At 40.6% G+C, this 23,431-nt stretch overlaps 1 protein-coding gene across 1 annotated transcript in view; it reads left to right on the top strand.

Annotated features, from left to right (window-relative positions):
* The window catches only part of DKK3 (dickkopf Wnt signaling pathway inhibitor 3), a 44,953-nt gene that overhangs the window by 8,115 nt on the left and 13,407 nt on the right, over positions 1–23,431 (top strand). The window lies entirely within an intron of this gene.

Raw genomic sequence — 23,431 nt, 5'->3', positions numbered from 1 at the left:
GGAGTCCACCGCCTGAACTCCAGTATAAACTCCCAGTATCTTCTGGTACCTAACACCACAAGGTTTGAATTGTAGCATAATGTGGAAGAATTATTCTGATTTTGTGGGTAGGCATAGTGGTGGGTATAAAGGTTTTGTTGGCATGAGCTGGGATGGGGCTATCACCACATCCTGATTATGCAGATCATTCCAATGAGAGCTAATATTTCCTTAGTGCCACTCTGCTGCATAGGTGTTCTGTCTGTGTCTTGTATTTTACAGAAAACATCTTCAGAAAAAGTTATTGGTACTTTTTATATTCATTTTCTACTTTTCATGTCTCTCGTTCAAATCTCTTCTAAATATCACTTTTTCAGAAATGCCCCATAAATAGAGGTTTAATAGTTAATATAAAATCCAAACAAAACAAAACAAAACTCCAGGCTTTTCTCCAGGCTATTGCTCATTCTGCGCTTCAAGCTAGTGTAATACCAAAGATTGGGAAAATGGAATTTCTGTATTTTGTGGAGAAATAATTTTGTGGCTTTATTTTTTAAAAAGGTGGCTGTTTGAAGCTAGTCAGTGGGGTGAAACACAAAGAATAAACCTGGTAGAGCGCAATCAGGACTCGTTCCTTCAATCACATGTTTATTTTTACTACCATAGGAATCCTATAGGATTTAATGGCTAGAGTGCAGGTGAGACAGTCCGTGGTACAAGTTAAGTAATTTATCACACAGTTCCAAAATTTTACCTTGAGAATTTGAAGTTTTAGATCAGAGAAGTACTTTGTCAGGTAATCAAAGAATGCTAATGATAGTCAAACACTGAAATGGTTGCAGAGCTAAAAATTTACCTTACTTTTCGTAAATCTTCCACTTACTGTGCTTAGGTTACATGACAGCTTTCTGGCTTCTGATATTGTTGCGATTTGTCTCTTCTCCCCCTTCCTGCCGCCTTCTGGTACCACATCATTCACGTTTATTGTGGTTCTTTCTTGGAACAAGCTGCTAGTTCAATCCTGCTCAGGGAGCCTGTGTGGAGGAATAATACTCCTTTGTGGTTTACTGCCCTTTATCCTATTACTGAACTCTAATTAAACTTGTTCTGTTAGCATCAGCATGAAAATTTCTCCACCAACTTTATTAAAATGGAAATGGAAGGGGATTTCTCGATAGCCATGTATGTTTAATTGAGAAGTCTTGCTGCTAGCAAAGTAAAATATTAATTATTGAAATATTAATAACTTTCTTGCATGAATATTTACAATTTATCCAGGACACTGATAACTGTATAAAGTATCTTCTATTTGTAGTTTAGAACGGTTAGTCTGGTCTGTGTTGGTATGATTGAAAAATAACTTTTGCCTGGCAGCTCTTTGGTGTTCTAGCCAAAATGATTTGGTTGTCTCAGTCCAGTCCCTAGGAGGGGATGTTTACATTGCATAGCTCACCCTCAGAACTGGAATCAGTTTAAACCCTAGAGACAAACACCAGGGACACATTGAGGCATGGGGCAGTGTGGACTGGAACAACAGTGCACTGCTACTGCTTTGCTGTCAGTAACTAGTTCCTTTTTTGAGGGCTGCCATCTTTTGTGGGGAGAACCCTTTTTTTAGTCAGTGCTACAGCTGCTTGCAGGCAAACCAACGCTTCCTTGGGTCTCTGGCTTATAAGTCTATCCTCCATTCCACACTGGAAGATCACCCCACTGGTTCTTGATGTACTGCTAAGGGAGATATAACAAAGCGCCATACTTGCACAGCCCAATTTGCAGTCCTGCAGCACTGTAAAGCACTGGCTTGAAGGAGCAGCAGTGAGGGTACGCCAGGCTTCTTGGTGGTGGTTGTAGCGAAGTCAGACTCACCGGCGCAGCAACTCCTGCTGGTGATCCTGGGAATTAGCTCGATTTCAAGCCCAGAGCACCCTCTGCAGGCCAGTGGTTCGCCTGCCGCTGGCCCCCTATCCCTCCCAGATCCCAGTGTCCCTTTACCTTGGGGTTCTGCCCAAACAGTACCTCCATACTCTGGCTCTCCCCTCCCTGGAGAACCCCCAACCCTCTACATCCACCTTGCCTCAGTGGCTACTGCCAGTCATCATCTTGCCCCCGCTCACTGGGGTAGACTGCAGTTTGTAATGGCCACTCATCATTGGCAAAGGGGGTTTGGACCTACTGCCTTCGCCTAACCCCAGGCTGTTCCTCCCAACTCCTGTACCTGCATAGGCCTCTGTCAAGGCCTGCAGCTTGGGAGTTGCCGGGATGGACCTTCCCAACTCCTCCTCCCTTTCCCCAGCACTGCTCTGTCTCAAGTACCCTTTTCTCCCAGGCAGCCAGGTCCAGAGAGAGACAGATGCTCAACTGCTGGTTCACAGCCCTTTTATAGGGCCAGCTGTCTCCTCATTGGGTGTGGCCCCAGCTGTGGCTGCCTTCCTAGCCTTCTTATTGGCTCTTAGCCCAGCCCTCTCCAAGGGCTGGCTTTTAACCCTTTCTGAGCTGGAGCTGGGGGACCACCTCGCTACAGTGGTGTTATGGCTGAGGGGATGGAGGGAAAACAAGCCTGAATACCTTAGAGCTGGGAGAGCAATGATGCTGAAAATTGTATGAGGAAATAAGTCAGGGTGAAAATTGTAATGGGGGTTAATGAAATGAGGCTGAAGATAACATTGAAGGGCTCAAGGCAGCAGAGAAGACCCAAGGCCTGACATCACTAAGGTAAGGAGGAGACTAGAAAGAAGTAACTGAGGGAAAGAGAAGGAAAGTGCCTACAGTGATTGAAAGTTGGCAGAGGGAGAAACTGAGTGTGGGTGCAAGGAACATGGGAATTCTTGGAAGGGCTTATGTTTATGGGCCCTTTGTGCTAACCCACTCACTTGCAGATCTCAAGTGACTACTGCTTGTCTGCTGGTAAACAAAAAAGGCATAATATTCTAATGCTGAGTAGTATCTGACTAGAGATTAGGGCCAGATCCAACCCCACTGATTTAAGGCTCTAAACACTGTATTATCTAGGAACGAGGTAGATTTGTTTTTTTTAAATGAGGAACACAGTTATGTACTTGTAGCAGTGAAGAGGTTAATGTGTATCTCTTATGTGCAGTATAGTACTTGGGAATGAAACTAATTTTGTAATCTAACTTTCTGGCAAGCTGTGTATCAAAGTAGAATGACAGCTGTTAGGATATAGATATTCAGGTCTGTCTGTAAAGGTCTATACTCTAAGAATGTAGGTATATGTTTATCATTTAGCTAATAATAGAGGTATACAAGAAAGAATCTGTGTAAGGGCCTTCTCTCACTGTGACAGTCTGAGACCCTGTTCTTAGGCCAATGCCTTTGGCTAAGCAGCAGAGCCAGCCATAAGCTGGGAAGCGTACGGTCACATCCTCACATTCCAAACTAGTCAATATGGGGCTGTTAGGAAGGTGATCCGATCTATTACCTTCAGAGAAAGGGAAGAGCCTAGAAGATGTAAAAGGAAATTTAGGTTGATAGTTTTCTGTCTGGTAAGAACTCACTTATCAATAGACACAGCTGAGAAACCCTTATGTCTTTATAGATGTAGTTGTGAAATCCTCACTTCTGTATTGTTTTGTCATTATAGTTCCCACTTTGCTATTGTTTATTGGCATGGTCTCTGGTTCTGTGATTGTTTCTGTCTGCTGTATAATTAATTTTGCTGGGTGTAAACTAATTAAGGTGGTGGGATATAATTGGTTAGCTAATCATGTTACAATATGTTAGGATTGGTTAGTTAAATTTCAGTAGAATGATTGGTTAAGGTATAGCTAAGAATATTACTATATAAATTAGGGGCAAATAGGAAGTAAGTTGGGATTCGAAAATAAGGAAAAAGGAACTTGGATTTAAGCTTGCTGGAAGTTTACCCCAATAAACATCAAATTGTTTGCACCTTCAGACTTTGGGTATTGTTGCTCTCTGTTCATGCGAGAAGGACCAGGGAAGTGGGAGAGTGAAGGAATAAGCTCTCTAACAACAGCCAGATTGTAAATCATGCAGCATTCCTGCTAATAAGGACACGTGTCAGTGTGGAGTATTTCTTGGAACAACTACTAGATTTTCTCCAGCAAGTTCACACCATAGACTTGAACTTCTTTCATTTGCTCTTCCTAGTACAGAGCTTGCTAGACATTTGTTTAAAGTTGCTGGCTTTATTAGAACTATTCGTAGTGTAATATATATTTAAAGCCCCAAAGCTGAAAACTGCAAAGATACATTGTTTCCCTTATGTTAATGATTCCTTCCCCCAATTAAGTCTCTCTCAGAGAAGAAGCTTTTTAGAGTCACCATATGGCATATATAAGGGGAACATAAGTGGTGGTAGTGTCTTAAATTTTCAAAATTGTTTTCAGATAATTTGTTTTATCAGAATAACCAAATTTTCTTTCTTCCAGCTCATATTTTGGAATTTTCTTATTTGGGTGAGGATAGTCATAACTACAGTTAAGTTGTCTAACACTTCGTATGTTACATTTTCTTGCAATTTTTTAACTATATATTTTGACAAAGGAAATATTGGGGTTACTGTTACTTATGCAACACCATAAATGCTTGATGCTGTAAGTCTATATGTACACAAAAAGTTACTGTAAATATCTTAATTTAGAATATGTGTTATGCAGTCTCTCACAGCACCATGTCTATAACACATCCAAACTCTGGGAAGAATTGAATTCTAGAGTCATGGAGGTCGTCTTAGAGAATACATGCACTCACATTTTGTGCCCATAGCCCTCCCCCAAATAAACTGCAGATACAAATCTGCAGTATTGCTAACCTTAAACATTCAAAAACCATGAGTCATGCCCAAAAAAATCATGACTAGCTTATAGTTGTTTTTTAAACAATAAATATTTGGATTATTTTTACTTGCCTCTTGGTTTGCGAGTATTTAGCATACACTTCCTTCACATTTTCAAGCTTTTTCTCTGCAATAATGAGGGATAGAAACTTACTTTTAAAAAAAACGAAAGCTGATGTTCTCATGCAAATGCCTGATTCCAGCAGATGGGACTTTAAGAATGAGTCTCAAGATAAAATTGTGAGAATTGATTACACTGAGTCTAATTGCTTGCACTGTTAACTGTCCAGTTTTTGCTCGCAATTTAATAATGGGTGCAAAATGCAGGCATTTTCCGCCGCTGCCGCCCCACCACTACCTTCCCTCACTCTCACACTTTGATTTGTCATTGCACTAAACACTTTCATCCCCCATAAAGTGTGGATCATTAAAAATGCGGACAGCTTACAACTGTGAAGAAAAGGCAATGCTTTTGAAAATTTGGCCTTTAGGCAGACATTGCTTAATTGATACCATTGCATGCCCAGTGCCCTTATTTTTAAACTTGTATTTAGTGGTCTTTAGACATTTCTGCCACAATACATTGGCACATTTCTTCTCTCCATTCTCCTACTCAGAGAAGCCTTTTCAAATAGGAACTGCTGAGGAGGTCAGTGCAAAAGAGCTCCAAGTTTCTGGGAAATATTTAAATGACAGTATGGATTTTTAAAAAAACCTATGATTACCTTTTTGTGCTGTTTGTTTTTTTTAAAGCCAAATGCTGGAGAGGATGTAGAAATAAGGACCTTTCTGCGCATATGGTGGGAACATTCTTCAATAATAGAATTTTGAAGGAATATAGTAACATTTAAGGTAACCCATGGTGATTCTGTTAGGTTATAGTCCAAAGCAGGACATTGATTCAGCGAAGGACCCATTCATCACATTTTGGAAGAGGACAGGTTACTCGAGCATTAGTGGAATGGAGAAACAAGGTATGGGAAATCACTGCAATGGAGGGAAAATGAATAGCCTTACAGCAGGAACAAGCAGATTTCACAATGTACAGTTACCATTTTGGGAGTGTGAACAAAATATTTACACAGAACCATATAATGTTAACCAAATAAATGGACTTTTTAAAGGTGACTGATGCAGAGAAAGCAGAAGGATAGCAGGGCAGATGATTTCTGTGGATGCATATAACAGCTGGTTGTGATTTATAGAGGGTGAAAAGAGAAGAAGGGAACAATTTCTGAAAAATCTCAGGCATGGAAGTTGGAGTATCAGTTCACATTTTAACAATTGTGTGTTGTAGGCTAGACTTTCTAAAGTTGTCACTCCTTAGATCTGTGAGTCCCTCTTGGTTCTTTGCAGATTAAATAAAGTGGAATTAGTGGGAGAAAGATGAGTTATGATTGATAAGATTTCATACTTATGTAGAAATCTGAATTTGTTAGATTAAGGTTAATAAGTGTATAGACATCTGTATGTTTGATTCTTTTCAGTTTATTGATGAAGAAAGTTTTAAGCAGTGTTGCCCTCTTGTAACCACAGACAGATTCACTTCAAAACTGTGACCAACCAATATTAAAATACAGTAGCTCCAGGACATGAAATATATTTCATTGCATAATATCAGCAACTAGGAGACCATAAAAAAGCTTAAAATGCCTTTTATTGTAATTGGACATTATAGAAATGGAAATGAAGAAAGTTACTATGGCAGCAGAAGTCCCTGTTTAAAATAAACAAGAGGTTGTGGCACAGTTTAAAATAGTGTGCAATTTTATACGATGCTCTCGACAATTAATTTTGCACTTTTAACCACTTTGCCTGTACTCTGTCCACTAGTCCATCAGCTACTGGATTACTTCTGATATTCCAGATCCCAGAACAGCTTTTACATCCTTTCTGCTTGTCTAGTTATTTTTGTTGTGCCCATCATATGGGATATGAGCACTGAAGAGAAGCCATTTTTAATAATAAAAGCCCCAAAAATATTTCCTCCTTACATCCAAAAGAGGAATTCTGTTTCAAAATTACTCTGAAGAGCAGGACAGGAGAGAGTAGTCATGTTATACCAATAAAATAAAAACCAGCAGGATCTTATTAAAGGGGATAAAAAAGTCACATTTATTGTGAATACAAAAAGAATCATAGTAGGCAGTCAGTTATAGCTACAACATTACACACACACACACACGTGTTCTGCAGCTGCTGTATAGTTACCAGTCTGGAACGTAGCTTGAGTTCATGACTTGGGCCGGTGCAAGGATGTTTCGCGCCCTAGGTGAAACTTGCGCCTTCCCCTCCGCCCCCTTTCTCCCTCCCTCCCCTTGGCCCGGGGAGCCGTGCGGCAACTCCCCGCCACCCCCTCTCTCCCTCCCTCCCCTTGGCCCGGGGAGCCATGCGGCACCTCCCCTCCCCAGCTCACCTCTGCTCTGCCTCCTCCCAGAGCACGCCGCCGCTTCTCCCGCCTCTCAGGCTTGTGGCGCCAATCAGCTGTTTGGCGCACAAACCTGGGAGGGAGAGAAGCAGAGCGGGGCAGCGTGCTCAGGGGAAGAGGCGGAGCAGAGGTGAGCTGGGGCAGGGAGCGGTTCTCCTGTGCATGAATCCCCCTTCTCTTCTTCTGCTGAGATATCAATGTTAAAACTGTGATATGATTTATAGAAGTGTTATTTTGGATCATACTTAGAAGTTTCTAAGATTAATTTCTTATAATTTGTCTCCTTCAGAGGCCCACACAGTTACCAATAAGATCATAAATGCTGACAGCCAGGATGTAAAGGAAGAGGGATATTAAAAACCCATAGAATGTGTACACACTCTTGAGTGTCTTTTTTTTTTTTTTTTATTCTGACTTTGTGCAGCATCTAGCACAGTGGGTTTCTGCTCCAAGGAGAGGGCTCACAGATGCTATGGTATTACAAATAATAAACGTGGGGATTTTAGACTAATTGAAAAATGTTATTTTCTTATTTGTCAGTATTGCAACTCTCAGAATATCCCTGTAGATGATAGGGCTTGGGGAGGGAGTGCTAGCATCAAATGATGAACACACAGTGCTCTTCTCTTCTTCTTGTTTTTTCACCCTACTAACCTTTCTCCCTTCCCCCAAAACATTGATAGATTCAAAGGCCAGAAGGGACCATTATGATCTAGTCTGACCTCCTGTATAACACAGGCCATAGAACTTTCCCAAAATTAATTTCTAGAGCAGATCTTTTAGAAAAACATCTGATCTTGATTTTAAAATGGTCAATGATGGAGAATTCCCCACAACTTTTGGTAAGATGATCCAATGGTTAATTAGTTTGACCATTAAAATTGTATGTGTTATTTCCAGTCTGAATTTGTCTCGCTTCAACTTCCAGCCATTGGATCATGTTATAACGTTCTCTGCTAGATTGACAAGCTCATTATTAAATACTTGTTCACCATGTAGATATTTATAGACTCTAACCAAGTCATCCCTTCATCTTCTCTTTTGCCCTTCTCTTATCTAAGTTGTATAGATTCAAAGAGCACAATCACAATTTTTTCTAATCCACTAATCATTCTCGTGGCTCTTCACTGAACCTCTCCAATTTATTAACGTCTTCCTTGAATTGTGGGCACCAGAACTGGACTCAGTATTCCAGCTGCGGTTGCAACAGTGCCAAATATAGAGGTAAAATAACCTCTCATTCCTATCTGAGATTTCCCTGTGTATGTGTCCCAGGATCACATTAGCTCTTTGGGCCACAGTGTTGCATTGAAAGCTCATGTTCAGCTGATTATCCACCATGGCCCCCAGTTCGTTTTTAAGAGTCACTGCTTCCCAGGATAGTCCCCCATCCTGTAAGTATTGATGGTGTCCTTACTTCTGTATAAAGAGAACACTAGAGAGGACTGTAAGCTGCTTAGGGCAGGGACATTGTCTTGTTTTACACCTGTTAAGCACCATACACACTTGGCACACTATAACCTATATTAGAACAAAAGGGAAATTCTTTCACCTCTGACTGTGCGTTGGTTTGGCTCTGCATCACAAAAAGCATCAAACTACTCCGTGACAGAATATCTCAGTTGATATTATTCTCACATGGAGGCCATCAGATTATCTGACTGTTTCAAGTCCCTAGAACAGGAACTGGGCTCCTTGCCAGTTCTGGCACTGAACTCCAGTTCTTGGGAGGTGCTGTGTGGGTGAGAGGCGCCATTTAAATTCCCAGGCTAACATTCCCTTTCTCAGATTTCAGCTAGGATTGATAGATGCCAGGCTTGGATCCAAGGAGCTTGCATCCCTTTGAGGGGCCAAATTCAGGCCTGGTGTAAGTGGGTGCATGGTCAGTGAAGTCATTGTTTTTTTGCATCCACTTATACCAAGTCTGACTGAGGTCAAAACATCGTACAGTTTATTTTTCCTGGACACAGTGTTTAGTATGTAAGTTTGGAAAAACAAAAGCTCATGTACAGGAAACAATTTGAGTCATGAGGACTCTGCTGGTACCGTATCAGGGTCAAAACATTACCCCATTCTGCTTGCTTGCTTGCTTGTCCTTTGTTTAGCTGTAGTAAACTAGACTAAGTGATGCATAAATAATTAAAAACAGAATTTGCTCTGCTGAGATGTTCATTACGTGGAGATTAGCTGTGAAACTCTCACACTCTCTAAGTTACATTAATTTAATATCCTTCCTTTCTAGTGCTAGTTTTTTGCATGTGTGGTTGTTTCACCAAAAATGTTTTTAGCAAGCACGTTTTTAAACCACATTTTTTTTTTTTTTATAAAGCATTCATCTTGGTAGTGCAAGTCCACTTAATTCAAATAGAGTAGAACGGCGGCCAGTCTCTCAGCGGGGATGTGTGAGAGAGCTTCAGGAGCATAAGAACTTTCTTTTTCAGTGCAGTTGGCTGGAAAAATATTCCTCTCCTCCTGTCTTCCCATATCTCATTAGTAGACACTCTGAGAACGACTGTATGTCCTCGGTAGATGTTACGGGTCATTACTTCTGTCTGGGGAGGTTAAGGAGAGCTCTCTTCAAAGTAGTACTGGGAGTCTTGTTCTTGGCATTTTTCTTTGCACTTTCAAGGTACATTGTCAGCGAAGGGGTTTCCTTGCTTCTTCAGGTATGGCATCTGGTTGCCAAGTACTTACTGTTGTGAAGGTTCTTTTCTAGTGCCTGCTCTTTATTTCTGTGGCTGGAAAGTTTGCTATCTGGACACATGAGTTATGGAGAGATGGAGTCAGAGGGTGCAGTAAGAGAATTTTTTCAGCTCAGGTCCACCAATCCAGAACTTCCTACCTATTGAGTTACATAGCAGTTTCATATTAAGCATGCCAAGTTTCAGCCTTCGAAAGTAATTTGGTTGATTGAAACTGAGTATGCATCTAACCTTGTGTTCTTATTCGAGTGTTCGGAAACTTTGTCTGGAGAATCATAGTTCAGTAGTCCAGAAGGTTTTAAAAAATTGCATTCTTATTAATTACTGCTGTCAGACAATCTTGAAAAAGGGTGTTCAAGTTGTCACCTCCAGACTAGTGAACTCAAGATGCAGGAAATACCGGTAACAGGTAAAAATTCTTCACTGTGGTTCTGTTCACCCCATTATACCAGAAAGCAGAATTTTATAGAGCAGTGATTCCCAATTAGATCTACCCATGGGACTATTTGAGAATTTAATGACAAAAGGTGGGCCATTTGTGTAGAAGGCTGGGGGGGAGGTATTCTGAGGTATTGCCTTTCAGCTGCCATTAAAGAAAGACATGGATTGCAATATAAATATCAGTGTTTCTATCCTTTAGCAAAGTTTATAAATCAACATTACCTGTGTGTGTGGCAATCTCTAATTGGAGAGGTGACATTGACGGCCTCTGGCAAACTTTGTGAAGAATGGTTTGTAGGAGGTCAGTGGTAAAAATGCTCATCTGTCAGGCGATTGCGGTGATGGTTTTTTATAATATTCATAGTAGAAAACCCAGATTTGCAGAGGTACATTGATCCGAACATCATTAAAAGATTGCTAGACTCTGGCTATTCTGAATCTAGTCAGCATATTGAGTCCAGAAATCACGAAGTCCCCCTTCTCTGAATTTTGCCTTCAAGACATCTGAGCTCTGCAGCCTTACAATTTCTAATTGAAAGGCACCTTCACCAATTGAATCAAGAATGTTCTTAGCTTCAGAAGGGCAAGGTCCATCAGCGGAGACAACAAATGAATCACGAACAAATAAAAGAAAATCTTTTGGAATTTTAAAAATCTCAAATTGCATTTTAAAATCTTCCATCAGATTGTTTAGGATTTCTTGCATCGTTTTCATTGAAGTTTCATCTTCATCAGCAACAACACGAAATGTGGGAAAGTGCAACATCTTTCTGGTTAAGTCTATCTGAAAGATTTGAAGATGCCTCTGAAAGGTACACACTTTCAAAGAGATTCTTGACACCGTTTGCATGGCGTTGGAGCTGCAAGTTGAGGGAATTCAAATGTCCAGTAATATCGCATAGAAAAACTGACAGAGGGTCATCATAAATTGCAGGAAATCGCAAGCCTTTGTCTTGTGCTTTGAAAGATTCTATTTCTTTTTGAAGTGCACAAAACCTCTTTAGCATGTGCCCCCTACTTAATCAGCGAACGTTGTGCTGCAACAGGTCACTGTATTTGACTGAAACGTCTTGTAAAAAAGCTTTAAAATAAGATTTTGAAAGCTAAAAGTTGAGCATGTGTAGCTTACTAATTTCATCACAATACCCATTGTTTTTGTTTTCAAGTCCCCAGACAGTTTACCAGACAGGACAGTCTGGTGAATGACACAGTGAAATGTATTTAACAAAGGGTGTATTACTGCCAAAATTGAAGCAAAGCTCTTCTCTTTCCCTGTCATGGAGGGAACTCCGCCTTTAAAAGCAAGTTTAAAGATCGAAACCAGATCGGTGAAATTTTCAAGGAAGAATTTTTGTGCTTAGTATCATTATAGAAACCTAGGCCACAGAAGATCTAAACCTGCGGATGGTCAGTGTAAACAAACTGTCTCGTGGCCCGCCAGCAGATTACCCTGACAGGCCACAGGTTGCCCACCACTGATTCAAAGAATATCTTCCATGCTAACTGATACCAATGCACTTTACAAAAACTGTTTCTAGAAATTCTGTCACTTCTGAGGTATTGCCATATTTGGGGTGAAATACAGTAGCAGTTTACACTGCTAGTTACACCATTTTAGGAAATGAAGACTCCTTCACCCTATCGAAAGTGTAGAATATTTGTGGGGGGCCGAAAGTAATGACCAGAGATTAGCTTTAGCCCAGTACCCTGGGGTTATACAATGTACCTTAATCTTACAATAAGTACTATGTGCTCTAATTACCACAAGTAGTCAATAGGACTGCATTTTTTAACGTTTCCTGAAATACAGTACCTCTAAAACTGTACATGGGCATTGCTTAAGACAGAAGAATGCTATCCTGAGTTGCCAGTACCTCTTCCTTCTACACATGATCCTTTGCAGGCTCCCATCCAAATACTGGGCCATTCCAGTACTGTTTTTTGCTCGTGAGATTTGTCAGGATCACAGCACAAGGTGGTATGGATTACTTGACCTAGCTCTCTCTGCAAGCATGGGACACAAGGATGTCAGTAGCATCAGGAATAGTTTGGGTTAAACGTTTGTTCAGGTTTCCCAAACAAGCCATACAGCAGAAGGAAAAGATTCATTTCACCCAAATATCCAGTCTACACACAACACCCTTCCAAACCCAGCATGTAAAACAACACCAGCAAAACAGATAATGCAATAAGAAAGTGAAATGGTAAGTAACAAACACATTGTTATAACTCTACAGAATGTAAGATAAAGATTAAGAGGACAAATCATTTTCCCTGTTGATGGCTGGGGATGAGCCTGGACACAGAAAAACTGGTGAGGTTCTGCTTTGTCAAGATGGGGAGGAGTGTGGCATTCCATAAAGGGGGGATTATTCTATCTACATGCCATAAAACTATCTTGCTTTTGGTGGGTAAGCTAGAGGACTGCTCTAGTGGTGCAGATTCACAGCGTAGGCTCTGCAAGTTATTACTTATTACTCTAGTCAATATTCTGCAAACTCCCACCCTGCCTGACTTTCATCCAAGTTCTTGCAAACTAGGAAAAAAAAGTTTTCCTATTTACTTCTAAAATGCCTAAAGCACAGTCTGATAGCTGGTGTGTTCCATAGGGGGGAAATCCTAACCATAACTAGCAGTGTCTGAATCACTATGAAATTTCAAACACTTTGAATCAGAAGGAGTACAAAGCGGGTTTCATTTAACTTGCATACATTTCTCACACAAATACAGAACTTTCTTCCCACCTCTGCCACATCCCAGCTGAGGTGGGAAGAAAGGTAAACATTGAGCTCAATTCTCCATTGTCCGGGCACCTTGTGTAGTTTTACACCAATCCATAATGGGTACAGAACACAAGGTGTAAATTATTACACAAGGTGCTGAGCAATAGTGAATCTGATCCATAGGATCTAATTCTCTACTTACACTGGTTTTAAATCAGTGCATGTAACTCTGGTGATTTCAGTGGAGCTACTTTTCATATATGCCAGCATAAATCAGAAGAGAATCTGGCCCACGGTATCTGGAATAAAGGAGAGGTTACCAGATCCAATCCTCAGCTGTTGTGAATCTGTGTAGTTACACTGAAGTCAATGCCATTACGACAATTTAGCTCACCTGTACAAATAACCCAAATACAATCAGGGAAGTAGCTGAATGGGATGTTTACACAATGCCTCCTCCCAGCGGGGAAAAAAATTGCAAACAAGCTGGGAGCTGTTAATTTCTCAATTGATCAGAATCCTGTAAATTTTAAAAGTGGTGTATAGGATTTACCAACACAATTCTGATTTAATGCTGAAATTAGTCAGCTCACTCCCTCCCAGGGACTGTTTTCTTTTCGGCTGTCATTTGGGAATACCTCTGTTGATTTGATGCTACATTGTGGTGTAACTGATACGGGAATCTAGCTCAATATAAACATTAACGATGCAAATACTTCTGCATGTGAATAACTACTTGTTAGTTTTGGCGGTATTGGAGTCATTTATGCCAAGCAAATCTTTCTAAATATTTAGAAGTTTAGTTAAAGGATTACTGTCCAGGTAAAAATCATGGCTCTTTGTTGGGTGTAAATTTACTTCACAGGGAGGGAATATTTTTACTGCAATGGAGCTACACCAGTGTATGCCAGCTGAGGATCTGGCCCACATTTTAAAAAGAATTCCAACCACAGTTATCGTATGCTTAAATTCTGAAAGTTTAACTTTTTTCACTAGTACAATACAGTTGTGTCTGGGTTTCCAACTACATGGTGGAAGATTTACATTACACTAAGAGGATAAAAGCTATCTGAAGATAAAACATCAAAGCATTGACACTTCCTGTTAAATTTCATCTCTGAATTCTGTTCTTGTTTACATTGGCATAAAGTATCTGTAACTTTATTTAAATAGTTATTTCAGATTTACACTGGCTCAAATTAAGAGCTCTTGACAAATCTGTATCTTTTTTTAATTGGCAGTATCCCTGTTGCTGCTACATCCATTTTCCATGAAATCTGAAGGCTGTTGTTCAAGGAAAGAAAATGTGATAATGAGCTGTGGTCTTTGACCTTTGGTTGCTAGGTTTCCAGCCAAAGCATGATAAGGACTGCCATAGCTCTCAGTAAAAGGCACCATGCTTCGTTTTACCATGCCAGCTTTCTCTTTGACAGGCTCAAGCAGCTGCGGGTTTCAACACTGTTTACATTTGCTTGCTTGTTTTGGGCAGTAGTGAGCTATGAGTCCATGGAAACTGCAGTCTCACTTTTCCCCACATCATTTCCATCATATCATTAAGACACTATTGAAGTCAACAGCTTCAGACACATACCCACACCATCCACTCACAATGCTTCAGTGTAGACCATAACTTTTTAAAATGGAATCAACATTCTATCTGACAGCACAGCATGCATGAAATAGGTCTGATTCAGAATGGCATAAGAGTAGTAGATAACTTTGTGTACACTTGTGTCTCAGATGGGGATTACACCATTTTCAAAGGGTGACTCCCCATACTCTTTGGAGAAGCTGATTCACACATAATCAAAGGCAAAGCTCATAACTTACCTTCTTGATGTAAAGTCTTCCCGGCACTCATAATGGTGAATGTTCACTTTTTTTAATACTTGCCACGTTTTGTTTTGGTTTTGTTGAGATTTTTTTTGCTGCAATACAGTTAATGGCAGCTGACTGATGAAACATTTGGGTGTTCTGATACTCCATGATTTTCAAAAGATCAGCCTGTTACAAATGAGCTAAACTTCGTAATAGCTTGTGCATTCCCAAGAGATGCTTGTCACGTATGAACTTTTCAGATTCATAGATTCCAAGGCCCGAAGTAATGACTGTGATCATCTAGTCTGATATCCTGTATCACACATGCCACAGAACTTCCCCCAAACAATTCCTAGAGCATAGCTTTTAGAAAAACATGTGGACCCTTCCTTCCGTGTCATTTAATTGATTAGCACAAGGATACTGAAAAACTACAACTGCTGTTCCTTCCGTTGGCACTAATGCAACCTTGAGTAGGCCAAGAAGTTCTCTAAATACTCAGGGGCAGATTCTGTCCTTGCAGTCCTGTGAAATTGGTGCAAGATAAGAACAAGGCTATGTCTACACCAGGAATGCTTTACCGGTATACCACACACAACTATACCGGCAAAGCTGTACTTTTATAGTGGTATAGCAAAACCAGCCCATGCCCACACTAAACAAGCAATACTGATACCAGTTCAGCTTTGCCAGTATAATTGTGCCTATGGTAGGGGTTTCAGCCAGCACAGCTGTCAGTCAGGGATCATACCTAGCAGAATTCTGTAGTGTAGACACAGCCAAAGGCCTATCAGCGGCTTGTATTTATAAGCATGGGTAACTGGCATCAGTTGTGCTTGGTCTGGTAACTGTACACAGTGCTCAAAGGCTGTAATTTAACACTGCTTAAAAATGGGTGGTTTTACCAGGACTTTGGTTTTTAGAGGCTCCACTTTTTATGTGTGACTTTATTTTCACATTATGGCCTCGATTGAGTCTTTGTGCCTAGCCCTGAGTATAAGGAAGTGTGAATCTGTGCTGCCCAGGAGGAGCCGTGAGAAGGAGCTGGGACTCACAATTTCCATCTTGCTCTCTCTTGCCCTGCACTGTCTTGGCCACTGTCACACCTGTTGGCAAAGTACACAAAGTACACAAAGTAGGGAAAGTACACAGCCCCTGCTCTGTCCTCTCCACTCCCTTCTGTGCCCAAGCCAAGATGCATGCAGGAAAGTGGCAAGTAAAGCTGTGCTAGTAACTGGCTTTTAAGTAAGTGGCAAATTCAACAGATATTTGTGATGTGTTGGGCCTCTACATTTTTGGGGGGGAAAAAAAGAAAAGAAAAGCTAGAAACTTTTCCCAGCTCTATTGGCAAATCTTAGCTACCCTTCACATGCATATTAGGGCTAGGCACAATCTGGTGATATGTCTGTTACTGTTGAATCTTTAACCTTTAGTTTTGAATTTTTTTTTTTTTGGTGTTGGTGGCGTTAATGCCTTTGGCTAACACCTGGGGAAACGCAAGCAAGCACATGGAGAAAGAAGGCTACAGAAAATGTGAGCTGCATAGGGATGAAGTGCATAAGATTTTGGTTTAAATAGGTTCTATAAGGAAATGGAGAGGAAGTCAATGTCTTTTTGCAAGAACTGGGAGTTTGAACCAATTCCCATATCCTTTCAATCTCATTGTGTTACATTCACTTCAGTGATTACAATGATCAGGGAATTTTAGCCAGGTGAATTTACTTAGACCAAGTCGAGAAACACTCTCAAAAGTAATTTTTTTCACAGCTGCATCACATCCGCTGTATAAGGTTAATTTGAATCTTTTTTGATGTAGTTTCATAATCACCACTGGTCAATGATGAATCATGGAAATTTTGTATGAAGTCTGCAACAACAGAGAAACCAAACTTGCCTTAAAATTTAGTTCATACTTGGCAAAACAGCTGCAGAAGGGTGATGCTGTCCATGGACATGGAATCTATAATTCCAAGTATTCACATTTTTGTCACTTTACAGCTTTATAAGAAAGGACCTTGGAAATTTTTTCCACAAAAGTTTGTATAAAGAGTTAGTGTTAATACTTCTGCAGATGTTTAGATCTTTTTAGACCAAAGGTTGTGGGCATGTCACTTCTGAATAAAAAAACAAAACCGCACTCTTTTGTTCTTCTCCTATTAGTAGACCAACAGTTAGTCCAATTTTCCATTCTTTTATAGTATTGTGAAATCGTAAGGGAAATTTTCTTTATAAATGTGAATGCATCAATATTGCTCCCCCTACTTCTCTTACAATTAAAAATAAGTGATAGTTAAGTGTAGGCAAAGAGAATGTAAGAGAGCTTTCTGAATACGTTTACCCCTAAAGTAAAACACTAATCACCCAAGCTACCAATTCTGGCTTGCAAATCTATTGATTAAAAAATTCCTTGTTGCAAATTTGCTTGCCACAGAGACTCCAGTCTTCTGCAACAAATCTTTTCAGGCTCATGACCCCAAAAGTTCTGTGGCACTGGCCCAGGGCTTGCGTTAGGATATCAGAGCAGCCAAAGGGAAGAGTTTCTTGTCTGACTTCCCACTACCCCTCTCCTCCCAAATACCCCCCCCCCCCAAAAAAAATGGTAAGAACCTTCAGGCTACCACCTGTTCCTCCTCCTGCAGAATTACATTCCTGCTGATTGTTCTGGTGTCAAAGCATGCATAGTGGCCTACATTTGGAACTGTGTACAGTGTGCTCTCCTAAGATGTGTGAGGGTTGTGTGCATCTTTTATAAAGCAGGATGTCCATTCCCTTATTTTTTTGTCTATTCACTGGCTTTCTCCCCAGATTAGGGAATTACCAGCTCTTGGTTCTGGGCTCCATTTATTGTCCAAATCACGGCAAACTCACAACAGGAAACAAAACTTCAGGGTGGGGCTTTCTACCCAGCCATGACACCCAGGCTTAGCATCAGGAGTCTTCCTTCCTCAAGGACTACTGTAGGAGACAGCCTGTTTCTGCAGCTTCTCCCTGGAATTCCCTCACCTGAGCCACTGGCTGGCTTTTATAATCACTTACTAGTTACTTTCTCAACTGGATCTGATAATTGAGCAGGGCTAGCTGGCCCCAGGCCCCACGCCAGTTTGTCTTTTTTGTTTAGTGTGGGAATAAATTAGACTTGAACCCCTTGAATCTATGCATTTAATGGCAGAGGAATGGAAGATCCTGCCACAACCCACATCAAAATACATTCTCTGTGACCAGCTATTTGCTTACAGTGCAGTTTCCCTCTTGATTCCCATTTTTATCTGTCCTTTTTGCTCACCTTCTCTTTCATTGTCATTAGGGATCTTCCTTCGTAGTGACACACCTTCTCCCTGTTCTTTCAGAAACCTTTCTTCTTAGACCTTGTCTACATGATGGTTTGTTTTTTGTTTTTTTGAAAATTACGTTTGGGTGCACTAACAATTGGGGAATAACTATTCTGAAATAATTGTACCCACACAGCCAGCTTTGGCCTACTTCCCTTGAATCAATGCATACACATAGCACTAATTCGTTTCAGAAAGCATTCTGGGCAGGCATCCCATGGTACTTTGTCCTATTGCTGTGCTCTGTGCATTCTGGGATTTTTCTGAGGGTACACTGTGGGATACCTACTGGAAATCTGGGGCTTGGGGGTCACATAAGTGAATTTCCATGGTTCTGCTGCTCGCATTCTATGATGCAGCTGTCTTCTGAAAGTCAGTACCGACTGCAAGTCAGCACCAACTGGCTGCTGTCCGTTGGCAGGGAGTGAACGAAGTGGTGCACCGCAGTCCAAGCACTGTTGTACCTGGAATCAAGCCTCCAGTTTACTTTAGGAGCCAGATGCCACACTGCTGAGCCATTTCAGTAAAGCAGGAGGAGGCTAAAATTGAACTACTGATTGTAGATAAAATTTGCCTGGAGCAGCTTAACTCTATGGAGGGCTTGAGAAACCAGCCCTGATCGATGGGAAAGGATGACCAGCAGTGAGGCAGAATTTCAGGATATCAAAGGGCATTTTCCTAGAGATCTGTGTGGAGCTACCGTCAGTTTCAACTTCTACATTGAGCTCCTTTCAGGAGTATCATTAATGCCATGCAAAAAAGATAAAATTGGGGAAGACAGCAGACCACGTCCTCCTCTTCTAGTGGCATGACTTGACCTACTCTGTACATCTCTGCTCTTCCCTCTTCCTAAGAGTTATGATGAATATCCCAAAGAAATTAAATACTTAATTTCAAAATTATGTTCCAGATGGTCTGTCTATACCAACATCAGGAGCATACACCAAAGATTTATTGTGGCCAAGCTCAGAATATGTGGGGTTTTTTTCCTTCTTTGTTTTAGCTCATGGAGTCCTTTTGGTTGCATGAGAATCTCAGATTTATTCATTTTAAGTGTTTGTATTTCTTGGGGTTCTGAAGAAACTTTTGGAACCATGACCTAAATGTACTTTAAAAATCTCAGAAACCAGAAGGCAAATAAAAATAACCTAAAAGTGTAAACTTTTTTTTTAAATCATGTTTTAAGCCAATTTCATACCTTAAGGATCTGACTTGTGGGTTTTGAACGCTTGAGGTTGCTGGTATTGTATACTAGGTGTTACACGTTCAAACATGCTCACTCTTACGTACACTAGGTACTGTTATTTTACTGTCTCTCAATAGACACAGCAAGTAGCCACTATACTGATTCACATTCAGAATGGTTTATACACATTAAGTGCTAGCAAACATAATGTTTCCCCAGTGAAAATTTAAGTTCTGTTACAAGGAAATAAAAGAATGGTACTAAAACGTCAGAGGCAAAACAACCCCAAAGAGTAAGATACATTCTCTCATTTATTTCCTTTTGATTAAGTGAGGCTGATTTCAGAACATCCGCAAATGTGTCTGCACAGCACCAGTTCATCGACCAGTGCTACAGTCTGCAGCATATTTAGCAATGTCAGATCTCAAAGATAATGTGCGACTTTCACACTAGCCCAGTTCCAGTCCCTTGCTTTTACGATAGTGGTATGTGCTTGGCAGTGAAGTGCCGACAAGCTTTGCCCTGCTGGAAACTATTACAAGGGCTCTGAGTTTCTTCCAGCCAGATTAATTTATATCTCCTCATTAACAATATATGTGCTCACAGAAAAAGAAAAGTTACTGTCTAGACAACCAAGAGCTCAGGAACTGGAAAATTACTACAGTGCAAGGTATGGTAGTAATTTCCCTTTAAAACAACATTCCTCCCAGTGTAATTCTGTCATTTTGTAATTTTAGTATTAATGTACGCATAGTATATAAAAGTTTTATGGCTTTTTCCTCACTACCCAGCAGCGTTTACCACCTGCCCCAGTAATAGAAAAGCGTTTAAACCCAGCTCTTTGTGCAGTGGTTTATGTTGATTTTAAAAAAAGAATTGTAAATATTGGTATGAATAAAAAAATGAATATTAACACTTTAAAGTATTCATTGCTAGTAAACTGCAATTGAATGTGAACTAACAAGCCGTTTGGCTTGGGCACATCAGCCATGGCTGGCATGATTAGCAGCTTGCCACAAACATTCTTTAGTTTAGTGTGTCCTGGAATTGGTTGGAAGGGATCCATAAACTGTCACTAGGTTTTATTCACAGTTCACAAATTTTGAAAAGTAATTTTCTTCATATCAGGACTCTTAAGTGTGCAGGGAGGTACATCTGTGTAGTAGCATTTTTAGACCTTTTGGAAGCTGTAGTAGACACTGGACATTTCCAGTGCTGTTGCTGCAAGGAACCAGTGCTACATTTTCTATGATTTGCGCAGATTTTTTTCATACATAGAGCAGGGGTGTATTTGTCCCAGCAAAAGTCTGACTGATTTCAATAGAGACAGCATTCCATCCTCTATTGTATGACTTTTCAGTCGTAAATTCATGGAAAACCAGGAGTGATCACTTCAGATCAGCTGGATGAAGCTTTGAATAATGTTTTGTCATTGTGATCTATGCCTGGATAGTCAATCCTAATATTAAACAATATACATTGCTGTCCCGTGGTGGCTGCTGAGAATTTCAAAAGATGCTCAGTTGAATTGATCGTGTAACCCGTGGTGGTCCTTTTAAATAGGGGGGAAAAAAAGAGACGCAGACTTGGGTCCCGATTGTGCTCCAAGTCATCTCAATAGCAGAGCACTTACAGACTTCCTGGGGATCAAGAACAGGCCCTAGGCTTCATTCCATCACAGCTGAATATTTTGATGGCCTCCCATACTGGAGGTTTTTCTGTTCCATGCTGCCACATTTTTTCTTGTGGCTCTTCCCATGGGTACGCAGATCTTTGAGGCACCCCACTGCCACCTACCCTTAATGTGAGACAGCCTTGTCTGTGCTTGCCAGGGTTCAACTCCCCCAGCTCCACTGGCCATGGGCCACATAAATGCTCCCCATTAGGCCTTGCAGGCCCCATTGTCACTCTTTAAGCACATCCCAACTGTCAAGGCCTCTGAGCAGCTCCCTGGAGTCTCCAGTCGCTGGTCCATTTGCAGTATTCACAGATTTGCTGCTTCCAGAGAAGCAGTACACCCCAGCATACCAGTTACACATCAGATCACGGCTTTGCTTAACACACACAACTTAGATATAGGTATTGTGAAATCAAGTATAAGGTTATTTAACAAAGCACAGAGATTCGAGGAGTAGCAAATAGAAGTATTGGAAACAAATGGTTACATATAAAAGCAAAATCATAACACACATTTTAGTGCCTAGACTTAATTAACAAGATACTCTTGTGTCTTGTAGAATGTTACTTACCTCAAGTCCTTGCAGCATGTACAGTCAGGCTGGCTGTGACCGTAAGACATAAGACAGACATGCTCTTAGCTTGGTCCTTGGTGAAGGATGCCCTGTGTTGCCCAACATCTAGTAGTCTTATCTTTTGTCTCCATTCATAAACAGTACGCCCCATGCTGTTTTGTTTCTTCCCGTAGATTTTTTTTTCTTTTAGATTTTGCAATCTTTCAACTGGCCTCTGGCTTTGTATGCAGATAGGTATCCATTGTGAGACATACACTGCACATGTGGCCAGACGGGGAGATGAATGTCTGTTACCTCCTCCCTGAAAGGAATATGTCCAAGGTACGTCACCTTCTGGTGACCTGCCTTAACTTCTAGACCGTAAGAACATAATTTTTCATATAGTTATGACTCCTTAAATATTATCCGCACACACATGGCGCAGTTATTATGCTGACAGTGGGCTATTGGCTCTCGGTAGAGATCTCCTGTGCCACCCTTCAGTGAACTATTATGCATCTATCTAACCCAGGGGATCCCTGTAAAACCCTGGATGCCTTCCCCCCGTGTCCTCTCCCATTGGCCCCAAGGGGTCTGTGGGTCAAAACATTCCAATAAGATTTCCATCGGACTAACATTTATCAACCCCTCTCCCTTTCTCTTTGCATCCTTGTCTTCTGAGCCAAGGAGCTTTACTTAACAAGTCAAAGAAAACCCTTTACCAATGTCTGTCTCAAGCTAATGAATATTTGCTGAAGATTTATTTGAGTAGCAACAATTTAGTTATACTAAGCGTTCATCTTTTAGGAACTAGCTTTCAGAAAGAACACTTTACCACTCTGTGTGGTTTTTTTGACGGTGGTGGTCTAAAGTTGCTAAATTTCCTTCCCTGGGATTACTGGCTAGAGCAGCTGATAACAGCCAAAGCCATGTAAAATATTTTCCAGTCTAATCTAGTGAGGACTAGTAGGTTGGTTTGTTTGCTTGTTTTTTAAGATACAGATAATTTAAAAGAAAATATGCAACGCAAAGATAAGCATGGCATCACAATACTATAACATATCACTAATGTAAGAGTATGTTAAAAGCACTTACATATTGAGATACCAAAAACAAGATGAAGAATTTGAGTTAAAATATATTTCCATAAGAGAATAGATTAGCTGTAGTGACATACAGTTCTCCTTTGTATTCCAATTAGAGAAATTCTCTTTAATTCTCCCTCTCAAACTTATTGTGTAATGTTGTTAGCCCAGAACAGTGATGTGTTCCTTGCCTGAAATGGCTGCCCCATAGTATATCAGTATGTGCATCCGGTTTGTAAAACATCTTGGGAACCTTCTATAAAAAGATATGATTATTGGGTGTAAGGTAAAGACTGTATTGTTATATTTGAAGAAAAATGTGGAAGAGAAGCAGAAGTAACATTCTCAAACCTATCACACCTGTCTTAAGTTTTCATTTCCTACAAAGTCTCATCCATAAGAGTGACTATTCCATTTCTTTCTCTGTCATACACGTTTTAGATCTCCCTATCACGAGGAATAATAAAAATGGTTAATCTTTGAATTTAAATATAAAATGTTAGGCCAACAAGGCAGTAGCTTTGTTTAAATCTGCTGCTCAGGAGAATTGGCATTCCAGGCAGCATCTCCATCTTAAGGGCCTGAAATCCAAATCAGAGTGAAGTCAGTGGAAGAAGTGCCACTGTTTTCAGTGGGCTTTGGGCCAGGTCCTAACTCACTAATTTTCATAGATTTTAGTTGTTTCTTGGC

The sequence above is a fragment of the Eretmochelys imbricata genome, chromosome 6, assembly GCF_965152235.1.
Source record: "Eretmochelys imbricata isolate rEreImb1 chromosome 6, rEreImb1.hap1, whole genome shotgun sequence".
Taxonomy (NCBI): domain Eukaryota; kingdom Metazoa; phylum Chordata; order Testudines; family Cheloniidae; genus Eretmochelys; species Eretmochelys imbricata.
This window is presented reverse-complemented; position numbering and strand designations above follow the sequence as displayed.